Raw genomic sequence first — 10,637 nt, 5'->3', positions numbered from 1 at the left:
AGCGTCTGGGCCCGTGAGCCATGGCCGCTGAGCCTGCGCGTCCGGAGCCTGTGCTCGGCAACGGGAGAGGCCACAACAGTGAGAGGCCCGCAGTTCCTTATAAATACTGAAGGGAAAAGGTCAGTTTTAAAGTTGTACTTAAGGTCCCAAAGGGCTCTTTTTTTTTTTTTTTTTAATTTTTTGGCCGTGGTGCACTTGGCATGAGGGATCTTAGTTCCCCAGGGATCAAACCCGGGCCCCCTGCAGTGGAAGCGCAGAGTCTTTTTTTTTTTTTTTTTTTTTTTGCGGTATGGGGACCTCTCATTGCTGTGGCCTCTCCCGTTGCGGAGCACAGGCTCTGGACGCGCAGGCTCAGCGGCCATGGCTCACAGGCCCAGCCGCTCCACGGCATGTGGTATCTTCCCGGACCAGGGCACGAACCCGTGTCCCCTGCATCGGCAGGTGGACTCTCAACTACTGCACCACCAGGGAAGCCCGGAAGTGCAGAGTCTTAACCACTGGACCACCAGGGAAGTCCCCCAAGGGGCTTAGAAACAAAGATTCCCCTTAGCCCACAGCCAGCAAATGACCCATCCTCTGAGAGCTTTACTGCCTTCACCTGGGCCTGGCTTGAGTTGGGTTCTCTTGTCCTGAGGACCAAGCGAGCCTCCCAGATGGTCCTCCTGGCTCCCTTGACTCCCAGGAGACTCCTGGATCTGCGTCTCTGCGCCCCACCTACTCAAACTGCAGCATGGCCAGAGGCCCTCCCTGGGAACATTGCCAGCCAGCAGGGCGGACTTAATGCAGTGAAGACCACGTTCCTCCCCGCAGTGCCCCGGAAAGCAGGGCCCTTGTCCTAATTCCTCCTGATTCCTCTTTACAGGACCACTTGCCCCCAGCCCGCAGGGTCAGATCTTCCTCTGCCCCGCCTTCATTCTGCAGCCTTCCCCTTTCCCAGTTGTTCCCTTCTTGAAGCCCTGTCTTCCTGGCTCCCCACTGCTGCCCTTGACCACCTGCAGCTTCCAGCCTGTCTCCTCCCTGGAGCCTCCCAGGCAGCACTCCCAGCGGCTGGCCTCAAACACAGCGGGGCAAGAGAGAATCTACAGGCTGGAGGGGCAGCAGGAGCCATCACTCAGCCCACCCTCTGTGGCCCGACTCCCCTCCACCCTCATCAGGGGCTCCAGCCAGCCTCAGCCCAGCTCCGAAAGCCAAGGGTCACTAGCCCCACTTTACCTCTTGAGTCTGTGTCTGGCTCTTCGTACACAGCAGCCTGTCTGTCTTTCTGCTGCCTACACGAGCCTGAGTGTCCTAGCTGGGACTCCCTCTCCCTCCCCGTGGGCCTGCTCAGGTGAGACAGCTCCGCTTCCACACAGATGCACATGGCCTGTTTCACTCGCCATGCTTGGTCACACTACCCTCCTGCCCAGCCCTGCCACCCAGTCTTCCTGCATGTGCTCCGATTTTCCCCAGCTGCCCATCTCCCGCCACAGTTCCATCCACACGCTCCTTTCCCGGACCCCACAGGAGGCAAGTTCAAGTGCGCTGGCAGTTGAAATGGGGTGTAGGGCAGTCCCTGTCTGTACAGATGCAGAGCTGCTCCAGGATTGGCAGGGGCCTGGTAGCAGCCCTGCACAGTCCTCTTGAATTGCCTGAGAGCTTCTGGTTTTCTCGATTTGAAACTGCTGTGTGCCCACTCATACCTCAGCCCATTTATGTGTATCATTTCTCTGGAGGGAAGCACATTTCCTGGATGCTTTAGCAGCTGCAGCTGAAGTCCCAAAGGGAGCCACTGGTAAGCAGGACTGGAAATAGAATTCTAGATCTGGAGGTTCGCAGATGATAAAACCAGGGCTCAGGCACTCAGGCTCATGCACACTTAGTGCCAGAGTGAGGGGGTACCCCAGACCACTGGCCCTTCCTCCTAGGATGGCCCTTTCCCTGACCAGGAGGGGGCATTTCCAGGAGCTGCACCCCCGGGCTCCTGGGTATTGCCCTCAACTCCCTTGGTCCTGGAGGGGGCCTGATGATAGCAGAGCCCTTGACCTTTCCCAGCTCTAAGTGGCACTTCAGGCCTCTTCTCATTACTCATTTATGCTGAGGGTCCCCAGGGGTAGCTGTGACATCTCCAGCAGTCCCAGCAGGGGCAGACGCATCCCAGCTGATGGAGGAGCTTCCATGGCCTTGCTCCTGGAAGGCTGACAAGCTGTCAGCGGACAGTGATCTGAGCCCCAGCAGTGCCTGAGTTTACCCTGGGAAAGTGGGCTGTGGATACAGAGGGAAAGCAGGGAATTTGCAGGCAGACGACTTGTCATAGTCGCATCTATGGGACCTTGGGAAGACACTGGCCTCTCTGTAGCTCAGCATCCATATCTGTAGAACTGTGAGCTGGGGGGATGAGACAGGACAGTATAGGCAGAGCATCTGGTCTGGTGCCTGGCACGTTGCAGGTGAGTTCCTTGCTCCCATGGACCCTGTGATGGGCAGGCCACTCACAGATGTTTGTTACTTTTAATGCAGGCTCAACACTGCCCTTCAGTAGCTAAACCTTTATTGAGCGGCTGCTCAGAGGCCAGGCCAGAGCCCCTGTGCCAATTTGGTGGCACTGCCTGCTCAGTGCCCAAAATGGAGATTTATGGAGATTACCACCCATGCTCCTGTTTGGGCCTCTTGTGAACATCAACACACCTGAGGCTGGTCCGGGTGAGGAGGGCTGGTGGCCTGTCCACAAGAAAGCCAGGGGTTCCTGCAGACCCGGTACCTGGCTGTGGTGTGAGCTCAGGACTCCAGATGAGTTAAGCTTCTGACAACCTGGCCCTTCAGGACCACAAAGGATGAGTCTTCTGGGGGCAGCTGTGGCAACTCACTGAGCTGAGTCGTTTCACACGGATGCCCACTGAGATCCAGGGCTCGGCAGAAACATCCAGGTGGGGAACCTTTTTGCCACCAGCTGCCCCTGCCAGCCGAGGGCCTCCCCAAGAGAGTTATCAGCTTCACATTTTATTGTCACCATGTCACCAGCACCTGGGTATTGCTGAGAGGTTCCTATAGAATGAAATTTGCATATTGAAAGCAAATAACTAGGATTCCATATAAATTAGAGGTATGCTCCAAGAGGTCATGGGAAAGACTTCCCATTGGTTCCAGCCAAGAGGTTTTGGCAAGATAATGTGGGGATGAAGGCTGATTCCCTTTGTAACCTCCAGATGCTGGGATAACATTTGTAACCACCAAGGAGGTGGGAATTTTAGTCACTACCTAGCAGTTCACTCTATTTTCTAGTACTTTCTTAACTCTGGGGTCTCCCTTCTGTATTCTCTGCTTTTCTTTTACTTCCCCTCATTCCCCTATGGTTAAGGGATTTTCTCGGTCATGCCCAGATATCTCATTCATTGATTACGGTTTCCTGCCTAAGCTGCAATCATTTTCTCTCTCTCTGGCGTGTTATAGTCAATATTTATTTTAACTTCAGTTTCAGAATTTGGGACAGTGCCAGGTATCTCTAAGATATAGGCCTATTTAGTGTGTTCAGGGGAAATGTTTAACTACTTAAGGAGTCATTTCTTAGGGCCCATCCTTGCATATCCACAGCAGATAAGCCTATTATACAGCAGCACACACAGTAGAGAGGGAATAAGGGTTGAAGTCCAAGGGGCAGCTAGCAGGCCCTGCATTTGAATCACTGATGTACCTGGCACTGGGGATTTATGCAAATCACTTAGGGGAAGGCAGCCGAATTCAGTGTAATTAATATATAATTAATAAACAAGGTTTTAAAATGAAGAAAAACAACCCCGTAAATTAAAATACCTACTAACAATAACATAGTTCACACTTCCTACCAACCCCAGTGAGGGCAGGTTTCCCACAGGTAGGGCAGTGCCAGGTGCCCAGGATGCTGCCCAGTGCAATGCAGTGTGAACCCGCAACAGGGGGCTACGAGCGGAGTAAGGGCTACGAGCGGGGGCTCTGGAATACACTGCCTGCGTTCAACCCTGGCTCCCCTGCCTATTAGCTATGGGGCCCTGGGAAAGGCACTTAATCTCTCTGGGTCTCCTTCCTTATCTGTAAAACAAGGATAATAATAGTAATGCTTAGTATACAGGGTTGTTGTGGGGACTAAAAGAAATAACTGCTGTAAAGTACTTGTCATAGTGCCTGGCACCTGGTAAGAACTCAGGAGACGTTATCAATTGCTATTATTATTCACAGCATGACACAGTTCCCCCTCACCTCCCACCCCCCGCTGCCAGCAGCACCCCCCTTCCCACTTGCCTTGTGATGCCCTGCCTTTCAGGTATCCTGAGATACATTCTAGGTCAGGGGACTCTATGCATCTTGAGGTTTTTTTCTTTTTTCAACTTTTAAGGGTAATCATGCCCCTGCAAAGAGAGGTAGTGGAAGGCTTTTCCCACTGGAGTCGAAGTGACTCGTTGAAAAGGCCAAGTTCTGTCCAAAGAAAGACCTGTGGAAATACTCCATGAGGTTGAGAGTCCACCTGCCAATGCAGGGGACACGGGTTCGTGCCCCGGTCCGGGAAGATCCCACATGCCGCAGAGCGGCTGGGCCCATGAGCCATGGCCGCCGGGCCTGCGCGTCCCGAGCCTGTGCTCCGCGGCGGGAGAGGCCACAACAGTGAGAGGCCCGCAACAAAAAAAAACAAAGACCCGTGGAAATACTCCATGATGGAGCCACCAGGATCACAGGCGGTGCTGGGATTGCAGTCGCCCTGGCCAAGCCTCTGTTTGCAGATGTGCCCGCACGGGAATATTAGGATCTACTCAGCTGGTGGCTGCTGGTTAATGTCCTCTGTGGCTCGGCTGGGTATAGTGGCTGTAGTTCTATATTTTTTCTCCCTATAAACCTATTAACTTACTGTCATTTAAATCAGAATGACTACTGTTATCCTTGGCTTTTTTTTTTTTTTTTTTTTGGTTTCTTTTTTCTTATGAATTCAGCTTTTTAAGAAGAAAATATCTAGAACTTTTCAGGAACTAGACACCAAGGAAATGGGGAGATGAGTGTGCTAACGCCAAGCCTGGGGCCAGCCTCCCACGGTGCAGTGTGCTTTACAGGCACTGGTTTGCTTTAACTTTCACATCAGTCCTGGGAGGTAGAATATTTATTTCTTTTCATGAAAGAAAACTAAAATTCAGAGAGGTTAAGGAACTTACCCATATCTAGAAAGTCATGCAGCCAGACTTTAACTTGAGGTCTGTCTCACTCCGGAGCCCACATTTTCGAGAAAGAAATGTAACAGCCACCATTTAATTTAACAGCCACCGTTACGATGCAGGTAAAATATTTCATTACATTGTCCTTATGAAATGTTAAAACACGTTAGGCAAAGCTAAAGAAGCTTTGGACCTCCCCTCCCCATCTCAGTGCCTTTTCTGGCTTTCTTCTGCAACACCCCACGTGCAAAATGTGTTGTAATAATAATAATACTTATTCTATCTGCCTTAACCTGAGTTGCATGAGTTAATGGGCAAAAAGACATTTTATAAACTTTGCAGCCCTCTGTATATGCTAACTGTTAGTGGTAGCAGTTAGCACAGTAACATGCATTATATAAGGCCATTTTGTAGGGAGTATTGTTTAGTTGTTTTTTTGTTTTTTATTTTTTATTTTTTTATTTTATTTTATTTTTTATTTTTTATTTTTTTAACATCTTTATTGGGTACGTTGTTTTCAATTTTTGTTTCTTAAAATAATTCATCATTCTTTATGTCTCTTTTCAGTACTACGTCCAAGGACAGGATTCATTATATTGTGCATTAGACTTGTTGCATAACGTATATTTCAAGTAATGTGAGAGTACATGAGCTAAAAATTAATAAAATAAAATATTTTCAATGCCATTTTTAAGTTGCATATACTTTTTGTAAATTGTGTATAATTTTTTTTTTTTTTAACATCTTTTTTGGGGTATATTTGCTTTACAATGGTGTGTTAGTTTCTCCTTTATAACAGAGTGAGTCAGTTATACATATATATATGTTCCCATATCTCTTCCCTCTTTGTCTCCCTCCCTCCCACCCTCCCTATTATTTATTTATTTAGGCTGCACTGGTCTTAGTTGAGGCACTCAGGATCTTCGTTGCGGCATGCGGGATCTTTTAGTTGCCGCATGTGGAATTCCTAGTTGCAGCATGCGGAATCTTTAGTTGAGGCTTGTGCACTCTTAGTTGCGGCATGCATGTGGGATCTAGTTCCCCAACCAGGGATTGAACCTGGGCTCCCTGCATGGGGAGGGCGGAGTCTTACCCATTGGACCACCAGGGAAGTCCCTATTGTTTAGTTTAAACCTCATTACTGGGAATTAATGGAATCTCATGTCTCAAAGTACTCGAAGGCCCAGCCCTGAGCCTCTCAGCGGGGTCTTCAGTGTGGTAGTTGTAGGGCTAGGAGGCAGAATCACGGTTCTCCAGTAGGTGTCACCCTCCACCAGGACACACCCTCTGCACCTTCTGTACCGGCTTCCTGGGTCCATTTAGCACTTCTTAGTTGAAGTTAGGTGGAGCAGTGATTCCTGTGTGGAATTTGGGTTGACAAGAGGCCTGGGGCAGGTAAGTAAGTATGGGGTGGGACACTCAGGGAGGCTCAGCCTCTGCCTGAGGGAACTCACAGGTGAGCAGAGAGAGCCCAGGGCAAGGACCACCCCCATCCAAGGTTGATGCAAGCTATACCCAGAGGCTGTCCATTGCAGGAAGGGAATCTGAGTGACTGGCTATGTCTGGATGGGTCAGGGATGTCTTTGTAGAGAAGGTGATGTTTGAGATGGGTTCTAAAGGGTGAGAAAGAATCTTCCAAGCTGAGGATGTGGGAAGGGCATTCCAGGAGTGTCCTGAGGTGGGCCAGGACTTCACTGATGGGGTGGACAGGAAAGGATGGGAGAAGGTGGCTAGAATGGAGGGGGATGAGGCCAGGTTAGTAAGGACCTTGAGGGCCAGGTGAACTGTGGAAGGGTTTTCTGTTTCATTTTGGTTTTGTTTCCATTTGGGGTCAGCCAGTAAGGAGTCACAGCTAAAGGTATAGAAGATGAACTGGACATGTAGCGACTGGAGGCAGGGAGGCCAGTTAGGAGGCTGTGGTTTAAAGTCTTATCCAGTGCAGGAGCAATTGGTATGGGGAGGGAAGACACAGACTGGAAACTGTTGGCGAGAAAGAACTGCATGGACCTGGGAACTGATTAGATGGGGTGAGAGTGGCAGTTGTCAATGGAGGAGTTAAGGCTGACCTTGATGTTTCTAGCCTGATGAACTAAGTGGATGTGGAACCATTAGTGAAGACAGAAAAAGAAGCTGGAGCAGATTGTGAAAACAGAGGGAAAAGAAAATTTTATCTTTGGATTCCTTGAGTATGAGGTGCCTGTGAGACTTCCCCAGGTGTTGATGTCCAGTAGACAGTTGAATATAGTGACCTGGAGCTGATGAAGAAAAGACAGCAGCCTGAGGGGCACAGCATTCTTATTTTGACCTACTGTTTCTCTTTCTATCCAGTTTATTCAAAAGAGACTCCTCCAGCCTGAGCTGGGTTTCATGCATATTTCAAATTGCTTCTCTGTGTAGTGGCACAATTAGAAATGTCTTTCCTTAAAAACCTGAGACCACAGGATGCCTCGTGGCACAGCCGCTGTGGAATGGGGAATGCAAAGCCTCCATCTTTTCACTTCTTCTCTAAGTCTGAACCTGTTACCCCAAGAAGAGTTGCAGGAAAGGCAGGCACCCAAAGATGTTTGTGTGCTGGGCAGGCCTAGCAGGTGACGGGTTAGCCAAGGCAAAGAAGCCCAGGCTCTCTTAAGAAGCTGTTTGCTCCTTCCCTGTATTTGTATGTTGTGTGTGCACGTGCATCCGTATGCTTGCCTGTAGGTACTTTCTTATTTGCCAGGGTGCCCCCCCTGCCCCCCAAATGGAGCAGGAGAGGAACAGCCCTATTCATGGCTCCTGCTGGCCTCTCTTTCACAAGAGCAGCTCCCCAGCAAAGAAGTCCAGCAGAGAGAGCAGCCCTGAGGCAGGGGCCTGTCTGGAGCGGTGACACTGGCCCTCACTGCCTTTGGGCAGTATGTTAGTTTCCTGTGTCAATTGTAACAAATTATCATCAACTTGGTAGCTAAAACAACAGAAATTGATCCTCTCCTGGTTCTGGAGGCCGGAAGTCCGAAATCACATCACTGGGCCAAAATCAAGGTGTTGACGGGGCCCACTCTTTTCACAGGCTCTAGGAGAGAATCTCTTCCTTGCCTGTTGCAGCTTCTGGTGGCTGACAGCACTTCTTAGCTTGTGGCCACATCACTCTAATCTCCACATCCTCTGCGTGTCATATCTCCCTTTTACAAGGATGCCCAAGACTGCATCAAAGGTCTACGCAGATAATCCAGGGTCTTCTTCCCACCTCAGGAGCCTTGGCTTAATCATATGTGCACATGATCTTTGCCACGTAGAGTAGTATTTACAGGTTCCAGGGATTAGGACCTGATATCTTTGGTGGTGTGTGTGTGGCGGCGGCGGGGTGGGGTGGGGGGGCATCATTCAACCTACTACAGGTAAGGTTTGGGAAAGATCTTTCATTCAACCCTTAACACCTGTGTGTGAAGCAGGTGTCACTATCCCCATTTTAGCAATGAGAAAATGGGCTTTGCCCGCTAAGATGTCAAGATCTATTGGGAGAACTTGATCAACCCCAGGCCTAAGGGTTCATAATATTTTTATTTTCATGTATTATTATTGTTATTATTATTTTGGCCGCGAGGCACAGCGTATGGGATCTTAGCTCCCCGACCAGGGATTGAACCTGTGGCCCCTGCGTTGGAAGCGCAGAGTCTTAACCACTGGACCGCCAGGGAAGTCCTGGGTTCATAATATTTTAAAACATGAAATCTATCTTTTTTTTTTTTTTTTAAAGAAAAAAGGTGGTTGTCCATTTAAACAACCAGCAGATAATCCAACACTCACTTCTGCATTGGGTGACTCCTGCTGGCTCACCTGGCCCTGACCTCCCTTGGGTGTCCGGGTTGGAGGATGAGGAAGTGGTGGCATGCTTCCCTCCTGCCTTGTACCTCATTTGGGTTGACTCTTGTGGACATGTCAGTAGCAGGGTCTATGGGAGCCCAGAATACCAGAACTGACCAGGGCACCCTCCTGCCTTCCCTGGCTGGGGCACAGTGCTGGAAGAGCTGGGCTTGCCAGGGACAGCCCTGGGGTGGGGCGGGAGAGTCAGTGTGCGGTCCAGACTCAGGGTTAGACAGAGAGACCTGGGCTCAGAGAGCCCGTTCCTGAAGCTGAGGGACCCTGGACTGGGCCCCGGAGCTGGAAGTAAAAATAACCACCATGACCTTCCTGTACTTTTGCTTTTATATCTTATTTATATCATCTTTTATATCATCGGGTTCTCACATCCCCCTAGAAGGCAGGCAGAGAAACAGCCCCTATGACATAGATCAAGAACTCAGCTTTGAAGGGGAGGGTGCTGCCCTAGTCAGCCCAGCAGGTCCTGGGGCCAGGATGGGGGACTTAGCAGTGATGCCTCCCCAGCCCCTCGGTGTGGGTCAGAGGGCCAGCGTTGTGGATGCATCCTGTCACCTGTTTACAAAAACGGATTTCACTCCGTGGCAGCATGAGAAGCTCTTTTGAGCTTGGGCTGCACTGTCCTTAGTGAGGTTTCTTCTGCCCTCATTTCTTGCCAGGTGTGTGACCTGGGACAAATCATTCCCCTTCTCTGGGCCTCAGTTTCCTTACCCTGTAAAGCAGCGTTGGTGTAAGTGGACTGAGGTCCCTGCTGACTCCGCTGAGCTGGAAGGCTGCTTCCAACTGCTCCTCCAAGGATGTGAGGCAGCCTGTGTTGAAACCATAGGCTTGGGCCTCCAGCCTTTTTCTGGAGACCGTGCCCCAAAAGAGCATTTGCCAGGAGCCCTTTTTCCGACACCAGCCGCATCTCCTTGCAGAGAGGAGTCAGTCTCCCATTTCTCTTAGGCAGACTAGGCATGAGTAAGGGAGTCTGGCTTGAGAGAAAGGGGCTCTGAGCTCAGGGCAGACATCATTTAGAAGCCAGTAGGCAGGTTGGCTCTGGGCTCCCTTGCGGGGGTCCTCGAAGCCTTCCGGGGATAGCTGTACCACTTCCTGCTATTCGTCCGTTTGCGGACCCCAGACTCTTCTGGGCGTCCCCTCCGGATTAGCCGCAGGCGGCTAACCACTGGGTTTGAATTCCGCCTTTGTCCAGTGAAGCCCAGTGGGGAGGGGCCGAGCAGACCCCCTGCCCCCACTGGAATGTCGGCTCCGTGCGCCCCCCAGCTCTCCCCGCTTTTCAGCTGCCTCCGCCGCCCACTTCCTGAGTCCCACTGACCCCACCACCCAAACGCGCACACCCGCGCACACACTCACACTCACACTCACTCCCCGGCGGCCTCGCTGCGGGCTCAGCGATCCTGGCCGCGGGCCTCGGCGAGAAGCGACCTTTTGTTATTCAAATCACACCCTCGCCGCGCGCCCGGGCCGCAGGCTCCGGCCCCGGGAATCCGTCCATTGATCCCACCCCGCCCGGCATCCCCGCACCGCCACCACCGTCACCGCTACCGCCGCGGCGGCTCGGGCGCCTGCCGCAGATTTCGGGATTCCCCGGCCCCCGGGCGCTCCACCGCGACGGGCCGCGCCTCCCCCGCCCCC

The 10,637-nt window shown here is 51.3% G+C and overlaps 1 protein-coding gene and 1 non-coding gene across 3 annotated transcripts in view; one reads left to right on the top strand and one right to left on the bottom strand.

Moving 5' to 3' along the window:
- HIP1 (huntingtin interacting protein 1) overlaps window positions 1-10,637 on the top strand; it is a 156,005-nt gene that overhangs the window by 62,061 nt on the left and 83,307 nt on the right. The gene's annotated exons all lie outside the window — the stretch shown is intronic.
- On the bottom strand, window positions 8,749-8,821 carry TRNAG-UCC (transfer RNA glycine (anticodon UCC)). Its single transcript has one exon. It is a non-coding gene; the product is annotated as a tRNA-Gly (tRNA).

This window comes from Lipotes vexillifer, unplaced genomic scaffold (genome assembly GCF_000442215.2).
Source record: "Lipotes vexillifer unplaced genomic scaffold, Lipotes_vexillifer_v1.1 scaffold12, whole genome shotgun sequence".
NCBI lineage: Eukaryota > Metazoa > Chordata > Mammalia > Artiodactyla > Lipotidae > Lipotes > Lipotes vexillifer.
This window is presented reverse-complemented; position numbering and strand designations above follow the sequence as displayed.